This window comes from Rhinolophus hipposideros (assembly GCF_964194185.1).
Source record: "Rhinolophus hipposideros genome assembly, chromosome: X".
Lineage (NCBI taxonomy): Eukaryota > Metazoa > Chordata > Mammalia > Chiroptera > Rhinolophidae > Rhinolophus > Rhinolophus hipposideros.
In genome coordinates this window covers 36078091-36089005 of record NC_138046.1, presented here as the reverse complement: position 1 = coordinate 36089005, position 10915 = coordinate 36078091, and the positions used below count along the sequence as shown (strand labels likewise).

Here is a 10915-nt window from a genome sequence, read left to right as displayed (position 1 = left end):
CAATTCAACTTTGAAAAGTAATACATAGATACCATCTCTTAAAATGTGTATATTTTTTGTACCCCCGGTATATAATAAAATGTGTGTGTGGTTGTGTGTGTGTGTGTGTGTGTGTGTGTGTGTAGGCATATGCATGCAATTTTTTCTTTCCAATTCCAAGCAAAGTAAGTAGGGTTTATCGAAATTGGTGGTTAGCTATGATGTCTGCGGCCCATGTTGCCCAATTAGCTTAGAGAAAATAAATTCTATGTTAATGACTTGAGCCTGGTACACTCCAGTTAAGTTTGCAGCCTAGAGAAAAAACTGCATATTTATCCCCCAGACACCCACCTCCACCAATGTGCTCCAGTAAAAGGAATTTGTAACCCCCTCCTTGTCCAGCCTTTTAAACTAGTCCCATCATACGCTAGCTCAGCATTACATGGTTAATGGTCATTATTTCTATTCACTCTACACTATTTTTTATTATTTTTTTATTAGTTTCAGGTGTACAAAACAACATAATGATTAGACATTTACACCCCTCACAAAATAACCCCACAAGTCTACTAAACAATCTGACATCCTATATAGCTATTAAAATACCATTGACTATATTCCCTATGCTGTACTTTACAACCTGTGAATATATATATACACACACACAGACACACACACACATATATTTAATTATAGTTGACATTCAATATTATTTTATATCGGTTTCAGGTGTATAGAGCAATGATTAGAAACTTATATAATCTATGAAGTGATCCCCGCAATAAGCACAGTACTCATCTGACACCCTACATAGTCTTTACAACATTATTAATTATATTCCCTATATTGTATTTCACATACCTGTGACTGTTTTGTGACTGCCAATTTGTATTTCCTAATCCCTTCACCTTTCTCACCCATCCTCCTACCCTCTGCAATCTAGCAATGTTCTCTGTGTCTATGAGTCTATTTCTATTTTGTTTGCTCACTTATTCTGTTCCTTAGATTCTGTTCCTTAGATTCTCACGTATAAGTGAGATCATATGGTATTTGTCTTCCTCAGTCTCACTTATTTTGTTTTGGATAATATACTCTAGGTCCACCCATGCTGTTGCAAATGGTAAGATTTCATTCTTTTTTATGGGGGAGTAATATTCCATTGTATAAATGTACCACAATTTATGCAATCGTCTATTGCGCAGTTTGGTTGTTTCTATATCTTGACTATTGTGAATAGTGCTGCAGTAAACATAGGAGTGCATATATTTTTTCGAATCAGTGTTTTGGATTTCTTTGGATAAATACCCAGGAGTGGAATTACTGGGTCAGAAGATAGTTCTATTTTGAATTTTTAAAGGAACCTACTTACTATCTTCCATAGTGGCTGAACCAATTTACAATCCCACCAGTAGTGCGCTTTTTTCCACATTCTCCACATTCTCACCAGTACTTGTTGTTTGTTGATTTATTGATGATAGCCATTCTGACAGGTGTGAGGTGGTATCTCATTGTGGCGTTTACTTGAATTTCTCTGATGATTAGTGATGTTGAGCATCTCTTCATATGTCTGTATGTCCTCTTTGGAGAAATGTCTATTCAGATCCTCTGCCCATTTGTTAATTGGATTTTTTTGGTGTTGAGTTGTATGAGTTTTTTAAAAATAAATTTGGATATTAAGCCCTTATCACAGGTATCATTGGCAAATATCTTCTCCCATTCAGTAGGATATCTTTTTGTTTTATTGATGGTTTCCTTTGCTGTGCAAAAAGTTTTTAGGTTGATGTAATTCCATTTGTTTATTTTTCCTTTTGTTTCCCTTACCTGAGAAGACATAGCAGTAAAAATGTTACTAAGGGTAATGTCTGAGAGTTTACTTCTTGTTTTCTTCTAGGAGTTTTATGGTTTCAGGTCTTATAGTTAAGTCTTTAATCCATTTTGAATTTATTTTTGTATATGGTGTAAGAAGGTGGTCCAGTTTCTTTCTTTTTTTCTTTTTTTTTTGCATATATCTGTCCAGTTTTCCCAGCACCATTTACCGAATAAACTGTCTTTACTGTAATGCAAATTCTTGCCTCCTTTTTCATAGATTAAATGACCGTATAGACATGGGTTTATTTCTGGGCTCTCTATTCTATTCCATTGATCTATGTGTTTCTTTTTATGCCAGTACTATGCTGTTTTGATTACTATGATCTTGTAATATAATTTGATATCAGGTAGCATGATACCTCCAGCTTTGTTCTTATTTCTCAGGATTGTCATGGCTATCCGGAGTCTTTTATGATTCTATATAAATTTTAGGATTATTTGTTGTGGTTCTGTGAAAAATGCCATTGGTATTTTGAAAGAGATTGCATTGAATCTGTATATTGCTTTGGGTAGTATGGACATTTAAATTATATTAATTCTTCCTATCCATGAGCATGGTATGTTTCCATTTATTTGTACCTTTTTAAATTTCTCTCTTCAATGTCTTATAATTTTCTGACTACAGGTCTTTTACTTCCTTGGTTAAATTTATTCCTAAGAATTTTTTGATGAAATTGTAAATGGGATTGTTTTCTTTTTTTTTTAAATTAAATTTATTGGGGTGACAATTGTTAGTAAATTTACATAGATTTCAGGTGTACAATTCTGTATTACATCGTCTATAAATCCCATTGTGTGTTCACCACCCAGAGTCAGTTCTCCTTCCATCACCATATATTTGATCCCCTTTGGGATTGTTTTCTTAATTTCTCTTTCCGATAGTTCATTATCGGTGTATAAAAATGCAACGAATTTCTGAATATTAATTTTGTATCCTGCTACATTACTAAATTCATTTACCAGTTCCAATATTTTTTTTGTGTGTGTATGTGTGTGTGTGTCTGTGGAATCTTTGGGTTTTTCTCTCTCTATAGAGAGAAAAACCTGCAAGTAGTGACAATTTTACTTCCCCTGTCCAATTTGGATGCCTTTCATTTCTTTGTCTTCTCTAATTGATGTGGCTAGAACTTTCACTATGTTGAATAAAAGTGGTGAAAGTAGGCATCTTTGTCTTGTTCTTGATCTTAAGGGAAGGGCTTTTAGCTTTTCACCATTGAGTATGATATTAGTTGTGGGTTTGTCATATATGGCTTTTATTATGCTGAGATATGTTCCCTCTGTTCCCACTTTGCTGAGAGTTTTTATCATGTAGGATGATGAATTTTGTCAAATGCTTTTTCTGCATCTATTGATATGATCATATGATTTTGATTTTTTATTTTGTTAATATGATGTATCACATTAATTGATTTGTGGACATTGAACCAACCTTCATACCAGGAATGAATCCCATTTGATCATGGTGTATGATCTTCTTAATGTATTGCTGAATTTAGTTTGCTAATATTTTGTTGAGGATTTTTGCATTTATGTTCATTTGGGCTATCTGCCTATAGTTTTCTCTCTCTCTCTTTTTTTGTTTGGTAATGTCTTTTGTTTAGTAATGAAATCAGGGTAATGGTGGCCTCCTAAAATGAGGTAGGGAGCCTTCCCTCCTTCTGGATTTTTTGGAATATTTTGAGGAGAATAGATGTTAATTCTTTTTTTGAATGTTTGGTAAAATTCACCTGTGAAGCTATCTGGTCCAGGACTTTTGTTTGTTGGGAGCTTGTTGATTACTGATTTGATCTCATTGGTAGTAATCGGTCTGTTCAGATTTTGTTTCTTTTTGATTCAGCCTTGGAAGAATGTATGCTGCTAGGAATTTATCCATTTCTTTTAGATTGTCCAATTTGTTGCCATGTAGTTGCTCGTAGTATTTTCTTAAAATTTTGTGTATTTCTGTGGTGTCTGTTGTCACTTCTCCTCTTTCATTTCTGATTTTAATTGTTGGGGTCCTCTCTTGTTTTCTTAGTGTGTCTGATTAAAGGTTTGTCAATTTTGTTTATCTTTGAAAAAAAACCAGCTTTTGGTTTCATTGGTCCTTTGCTTTTTTTTTTTTTTGCCTCTATTTTGTTTATTTCCACTCTGATCTTTACTATTTCCTTCTTTGTACTCACTCTGGGCTTTGTTTGCAGTTCTTTTTCCAGTTCCATTAGGTATAAAGTTAGACTGTTTATTTGAATGTTTTCTTTCCTTCCTTCCTTCCTTCCTTCCTTTCATTTTTCGAATTTTTAAAAATTTAATACAGTTCAGATCAGCATGTCTGGTTCATTTCAGCTCCTTCACTGCCAAACCTGGGGGCAGGGACTGCTTCAGTTTTTCTGCCTTCTCTTTGTCTGTGATGACCAAAGTGTAAAGGTATCTGCTGCATCGAACTTTAAACTTCACATTATCCTTTTTTTCTTTTTTCTTTTTTTTTTTTCATTATCCTTTTTTTCTTGATCTTGGCCGATTTGGCGTCCTTTCATCTGACTGTGAGCAGGAAGTCCTTGATTTCCTCAATGTTGTGAGGCATGGCCAGGAGGCGCGGAGAACGTGTGGCGGGCACCTGGCTGTGGAGTACCTGTGATTACCCACCCCCCATTCTCCGCATACCTCCCCTCTTGTTTCTTTAGATAGGCCTGCATTGCTACAAATTTCCCTCTTAGGACTGCTTTCACTGTGTTGATTTTGGGTCATTGTGTTTTCGTTTTTGTTTGTCTCAAGGTATTTTTTGATTTCTTCTTTGATCTCATTGTTGACCCATTCATTATTTAGTAGCATGGTATTTAGCCTCCATGTGCTTGTGTGTTTTTTTAGTTTTTTTTCTTGTAATTGATTTACAAGAAAATCAATTTCATACTAGTTTCATACCAGTGTGGTCGATGCTTCAATCGTCTTAAATTTACTGAGACTTGTTTTGTGGCCTAACATGTTTTTTATCTTGGAAAATGTTCCATGTGCACTTGAATGTATATTCTGCTGGTTTGGGGTGAAATGCTCTAAAAATATCAATTAAATCCATCTGGTCTAATGTATCATTTCAGGCCACTGTTTCCGTGTTGATTTTCTGTCAGGAAGATCTGTCCATTGGTGTCAGTGGTGTGTTAAAGTCCACTACTGTAATGTTGATCCTAGAATTTATGTCAGTCAATATTTGCTTTATGTATTTAGGTGCTTCTGTGTTGGGTGCATACATGCTTGCTAGGTGACATCCTTTTGTTGGACTGATCCCTTTATTATTATGTAATGTTCTTTTTTTATCTCTTATTATAGTCTTCATTTTAAATTCTGTTTTATCTGATGGAAGTATTGCTACCCCAGCTTCTCACTTCCATTTGCGTGAATTTTTTTTCTATCCCTTTACTTTCAGTCTGTGTGTGTCTTTCTATCTGAGGTGGGTCTCTTGAAGAAAGCACATGCATGGGTCTTGTTTTCTTATCTGTTCAGCTACCCTATGTCTTTTGATTGGAGTATTCAATCCATTTACATTTAAAGTGATTATTGATAGGTACATGGTGATTGCCATTTTATTATTTATATTTTTGCTCTTCATTTGTTTGTTTTCTCCTTTCTTCTGCTTAAAGAAGTCCTTTAAAAAAAGAAGTCCTTTTAACATTTCTTGTAATACTGGCTTGGTGGTCATGAATTCCTTTAGCTTTTGCTTGTCTGGGAAGCTCTTTATCTCTCCTTTAATTTCATTTTAATTTTTTTAAATTTTTATTAGTTTCAGGTGCACAAAACTATGCAATAGCCATACATTTCACCCCCAAAAGTAACAACCCCCTCCCCTAATCTACTGACCCCCTGACATCGTACATATAAATTACAATTCCATTGACTCTATTTCGTACGCTAAAGTCTATATCCCGTGACTGTGTGTGTATAATTATAGTTGGCATGCAATATTATTCAGCTACAGCTTCAGGTGTACAGTGCAGTGGTCAGGCATCTACACCATCCCTGAGGTGGTCTCCCTAATAAGACATTTGCCCATCTGACACCCTACAAAATCTTTACAACATTATTGATTATATTCCCCAAGCTATCTTTTATATCCGCATGGCAATATTATAGTTACCAATTTGTTCTTTCTAATCCCCTCCCCTTCTGCCTCATCCTCACCCCGCTCTCATCTAGCAGCGATCAGTTTTTCTCTCTATCTCTTTGAGACTATTTCTGTTTACTTTGCTCATTTATTCTTTTCTTTAGATCCCACATATAAGTGAGACCATATGGTATTTGTCTTTCTCTGTCTGACTTATTTCACTTAGCATAATGTTCCCTAGGTCCATCCATATCGTTGCAAATGGTAAGATTTCATTCTTTTATATGGCTGAGTAATATTCTATTGTATAAATGTACAACAGTTTCTTAATCCAGTCGTCTAGGCATTTCAGTTGTTTCCATGTCTTGGCTATTGTGAATAACGCTGCATCTCCTTCAATTTTGAATGACAGCATTGATGAATAAAATAGTCTTGGTTGTAGGCCCTCAGTTTTCGTAACTTTGAATATTTCCTGCCACTCCCTTCTGGCCTGCAAAGTTTCTGTTCAGGAATCAGCTGGTAGTCTTATGGGAACTTCCTTATATGTAATTAGTTGTCTTTCTCTTGCTGCTTTTAGGATTCTCTCTTTGTCTTTAACCTTTGCCATTTTAATTTTGATGTGTCTTGGTGTGGGCCTGTTTGGGATCATCTTGTTTGGGATTCCGTGCTCGTCCTGGGCTTGTATGTCTGTTTCCTTCGTCAGGTTAGGGAAGTTTTCAGTCATTATTTTTTCAAATAGGTTTTCAACTAGGGTCTGCTCCCTCTCTTCTTCTTCTGGTACTCCTATGATGCTAATGTTGTTGCACTTGATGTCCTACAGGTCCCTTAAGCTATCTTCATTGTTTTATATTCTTTTTCGTTCTGTAGTTTCTATTGGGTGTTTTCTGCTACCTTGTCTTCTAAATTGTAGATTTGATCCTCTGCTTCATCTAATCTGCTGGTGATTCCTTCCGGTGTAGTTTTCATTTAGGTTAATGTATTCTTTTTTAAATTTATTGGGGTGACAATTGTTAGTAAAATTATATAGATTTCAGGTGTACAATTCTGTATTACATCATCTATAAATCCCATTGTGTGTTCACCACCCAGAGTCAGTTCTCCTTCCATCACCATATATTTGATCCCCCTTACCCTCATCTCCCTCCCCCACCCCCCTTACACTCTGGTAACCACTAAACTATTGTCTGTGTCTATGAGTTTTTGTTTCTCATTTGTTTGTCTTGTTCTTTTGTTGTTTTTGGTCTATATACCACATATCAGTGAAATCATATGGTTGGTTCTCTGCTTTTTCTGTCTGACTTATTTCGCTTAGCATCATACTCTCAAGATCCATCCATGTTGTCACAAATATTCCTATATCATCTTTTCTTACCGCCGAATAGTATTCCATTGTGTATATATACCACAAATTCTTTATCCATTCATCTATCGAAGGACATTTCGGTTGTTTCCATGTCTTGGCCACCGTAAAGAATGAAACTGGACTGCTATCTGTCACCATGTACAAAAATTAATTCAAAATGGATCAAAGACTTAAGCATAAGACCTGACACAATAAACTGCATAGAAGAAAATATAGGTACTAAACTTATGGACCTTGGGTTCAAAGAGCATTTTATGAGTTTGTCCCCAAAGGCAAGGGAAGTAAAAGCTAAAATAAATAAATGGGACTATATCAAACTTAAAAGCTTCTGCACAGGAAAAGTAACCATCGACCAAATAAAGAGGCAACCAACTGAATGGGAGATTTTTGCAAACAGTGCGTCCAATAAGGGGCTAAATCCAAAATATACAAGGAACTCATGCAACTCAACAACAAAAAAGCAAACAACCCAATTGAAAAATGGGCAGAGGACCTGAAGAGACATTTCTCCAAAGAGAACATACAAATGGCAAATAGACATATGAAAAAATGCTCAACATCGCTAATCATCAGAGAGATGCAAATGAAAACCACAATGAGATATCACCTCATCCCAGTCAGAATGGCTTTCATCAACAAGACAAATAGTAACAAGTGTTGGAGAGGCTGTGGAGAAAAAGGAACCCTCATACACTGTTGGTGGGAATGCAGACTGGTGCAGCCACTATGGAAGGCAGTATGGAGGTTTCTCAAGAAATTACGAATAGAATTACCATATGACCCAGCAATCCCTCTCCTGGGTATCTATCCAAAAAATCTGAGAATATTTATAGATAAAGACACGTATGCTCCAATGTGAATTGCAGCTTTCTTTATGGTGGTCAATACATGGAAAAAAACAAAATGTCCTTCGAAAGATGAATGGATAAAGAAGTTGTGGTATATATATATATATATACATAATGGAATACTTTTCGGCAGTAATATAAGATGAAATAGGACCATTTGTGAAAACATGGATGAATCTTGAGGTTACAATGCTAAGCAAAATAAGTCAGACACAAAAAGCAGAAAACCATATGATTTCACTGATATGTGGTATATAAACCAAAAACAACAAAAGAACAAGACAAGCAACTGAGAAAGAAAAACTCATAGACACGGATAATAGTGGTTTCCAGAGGGTAAGGGGGAAAGGGGGTGGTAGATGAGGGTAAAGGGGATCAAATATATGGTGATGGAAGGAGAACTGACTCTGGGTGGTGAACACACAATGGGATTTATAGATGATGTAATACAGAATTGTACACCTGAAATCTATGTAACTGTACTAACAATTTTCACCCCAATAAACTTTAATTAAAAAAACATTATAAAGTATCTTTCCAGTTAGGTTTGGCCAATGAGGAACCCTGATGAAAAGAAGGAAGGAAAGTGAAATTGGGGTCCCTGGTCTCTCCACTGAATTCTCTGATCTTTTTTTTTTCTTCTTCTTCTTTTTTAAATTAGTTTCAGATGTACAAGACAAGGTAATACTTAGACGTTCATCATTTATATCCCTCACACTGTGAACTCCCCTCCCCCCATGCACTATACCTCTGACCTCACACCGAGCCATCACATTATATTTATAAAATTATAGTTGGCATTCATTAATGTTTACCTTCTAGTGTACAATGCCATCATCAGGCATCCACAGTATCCCTGAGGTGGTCTCCCAAATAAGACGCATGTCCATCGGATACCCAACAAAATCTTTACAACATTATTGAATACGTTCCCCAAATTAATTTTCAAAAAACCCTGAGGCCATCTTGTGGTTACCAGCTGCTTCCTAATCCCTTCACCTTTCCCCCTATCCCCAACCCGCCCCCCCCCGCCTATCTAACAACTCTCGGTTTTTTCTTTGTGTCCCCAAAACTGTTTCTGATTAGTTCATTCACTTATTCTTTTCTTTAGATTCCGCATATAAGTGAGATCATATGGTACTTGTCTTTCTATTTCTGACTTATTTCACTTAACATAATGTTCTCTAGATCCATCCATGTTGTTGCAAATGATAAGATTTCTTTCTTCTTTATGGCTGCGTAATACTCCATTGTATAAATGTACCACAGTTCCTTAATCCAGTTGTCCTACCTATGGGCATTTCGGTTGTTTCCATATCTTGGCTATTGTGTAAAGTGCTGCAATAAACATAGGAGTGCATACTGATTTTTGAATTGGAGTTTTGGATTTCTCCGGGTAGATGCCTAGGAGTGGAATTACTGGATCATAGGGTAGTTCCATTTTCAGATTCCTGAGATACCTCCATACTGTTTTCCATAGTGGCTGCACTAATCTGCAATCCCACCAACAGTGCACTAGCGTTCCCTTTTCTCCACATCCGCGCCAGCATTTGTTGTTTGTTGATTTATTGATGATAGCCATTTTGCCTGGAGTGAGGTGGTATCTCATTGTGGTTTTTATTTGCATTTCTCTGACGGTTAGTGAGGTTGAGCATTTCTTCATATGTCTTCTTGCCTTCTGTATGTCCTTTTTAGAAAAATGTCTCCTCAAGTCCTCTGCCCATTTTTTAATTGGGTTGTTTGTTTTTTTGGAGTTAAGTTGAGTAAGTTTTTTATAGATTTGTGATATTAATCCCTTATCAGATATATCATTGGCAAATATCTTTTCCCATTCAGTAGGATCCCTTTTTGTTTTATTGATGGTTTCCTTTGCTGTGAAAAAACTTTTTAGTTTGATGTAATCCCACATGTTTATTTTTTCTCTTACTTCCCTCGCATGAGGAGATATATCAGTGAAAATCTTACTCCGGGTAATGTCCATGAAGTTTCTTCCTATATTTTCTTCTAGATATTTTATGGTTTCAGATCTTACATTTAAGTCTTTAAGCCATTTTGAATTTATTTTTGTACGTGGTGTAAGGAGGTAGTCCAGCTTCATTTTCTTGCATGTGTCTGTCCAGGTTACCCAACACCACTTATTGAACAGGCTGTCTTTACCCCATCGTACATTCTTGCTTCCATTGTTGTAGATTAGATGGGCATATAGGCATGGATTTATTTCTGGACTCTCTATTCTGTTCCATTGATCTACGTGTCTATTTTTATGCCAGTACCATGCTGTTTTGATTACTGTAGCCTTGTAGTATAGTTTGAAGTCAGGCATTGTTATACCTCCCACTTTGCTCTTATTTCTCAAGATAGGTGAGGCTATCCGGGGTCTTTTATGGTCCCATATAAATTTTAGGATTATATGTTCTATTTCTGTGAAAAACGTCGTTGGTAGTTTCATAGGAATTGCATTGAATATGTATATTGCCTTAGGCAGTATGGACATTTTAACTATCTATATTAATTCTTCCTATCCATGAACATGGAATGTGTTTCCATCTATTTATGTCATCTTTCACTTTTTTCTTAAGTGTCGTATAATTTTCTGAGTACAGATCTTTTACATCTTTGGTTAGATTTATTCCCAGATATTTTATAGTCTTTGGAGCAATTGTAAATGGAATTGTTTTTTTAATTTCTCCTTCTGATATTTTATCATTGGTATATACAAATGCAACTGATTTTCGAATATTTATTTTATATCCTGCTACTTTACTAAATTTATCTATCAGTTCTAAT

At 35.7% G+C, this 10915-nt stretch overlaps 1 pseudogene across 1 annotated transcript; it reads right to left on the bottom strand.

The window, feature by feature from the left end:
• Positions 1 to 4158: 4158 nt before the first annotated feature.
• LOC308495273 (large ribosomal subunit protein eL38-like) lies at positions 4159 to 4405 on the bottom strand (annotated as a pseudogene). Its single transcript has one exon. The product of its transcript is annotated as a large ribosomal subunit protein eL38-like (transcript).
• Between the last annotated feature and the right edge of the window lie 6510 nt (positions 4406 to 10915).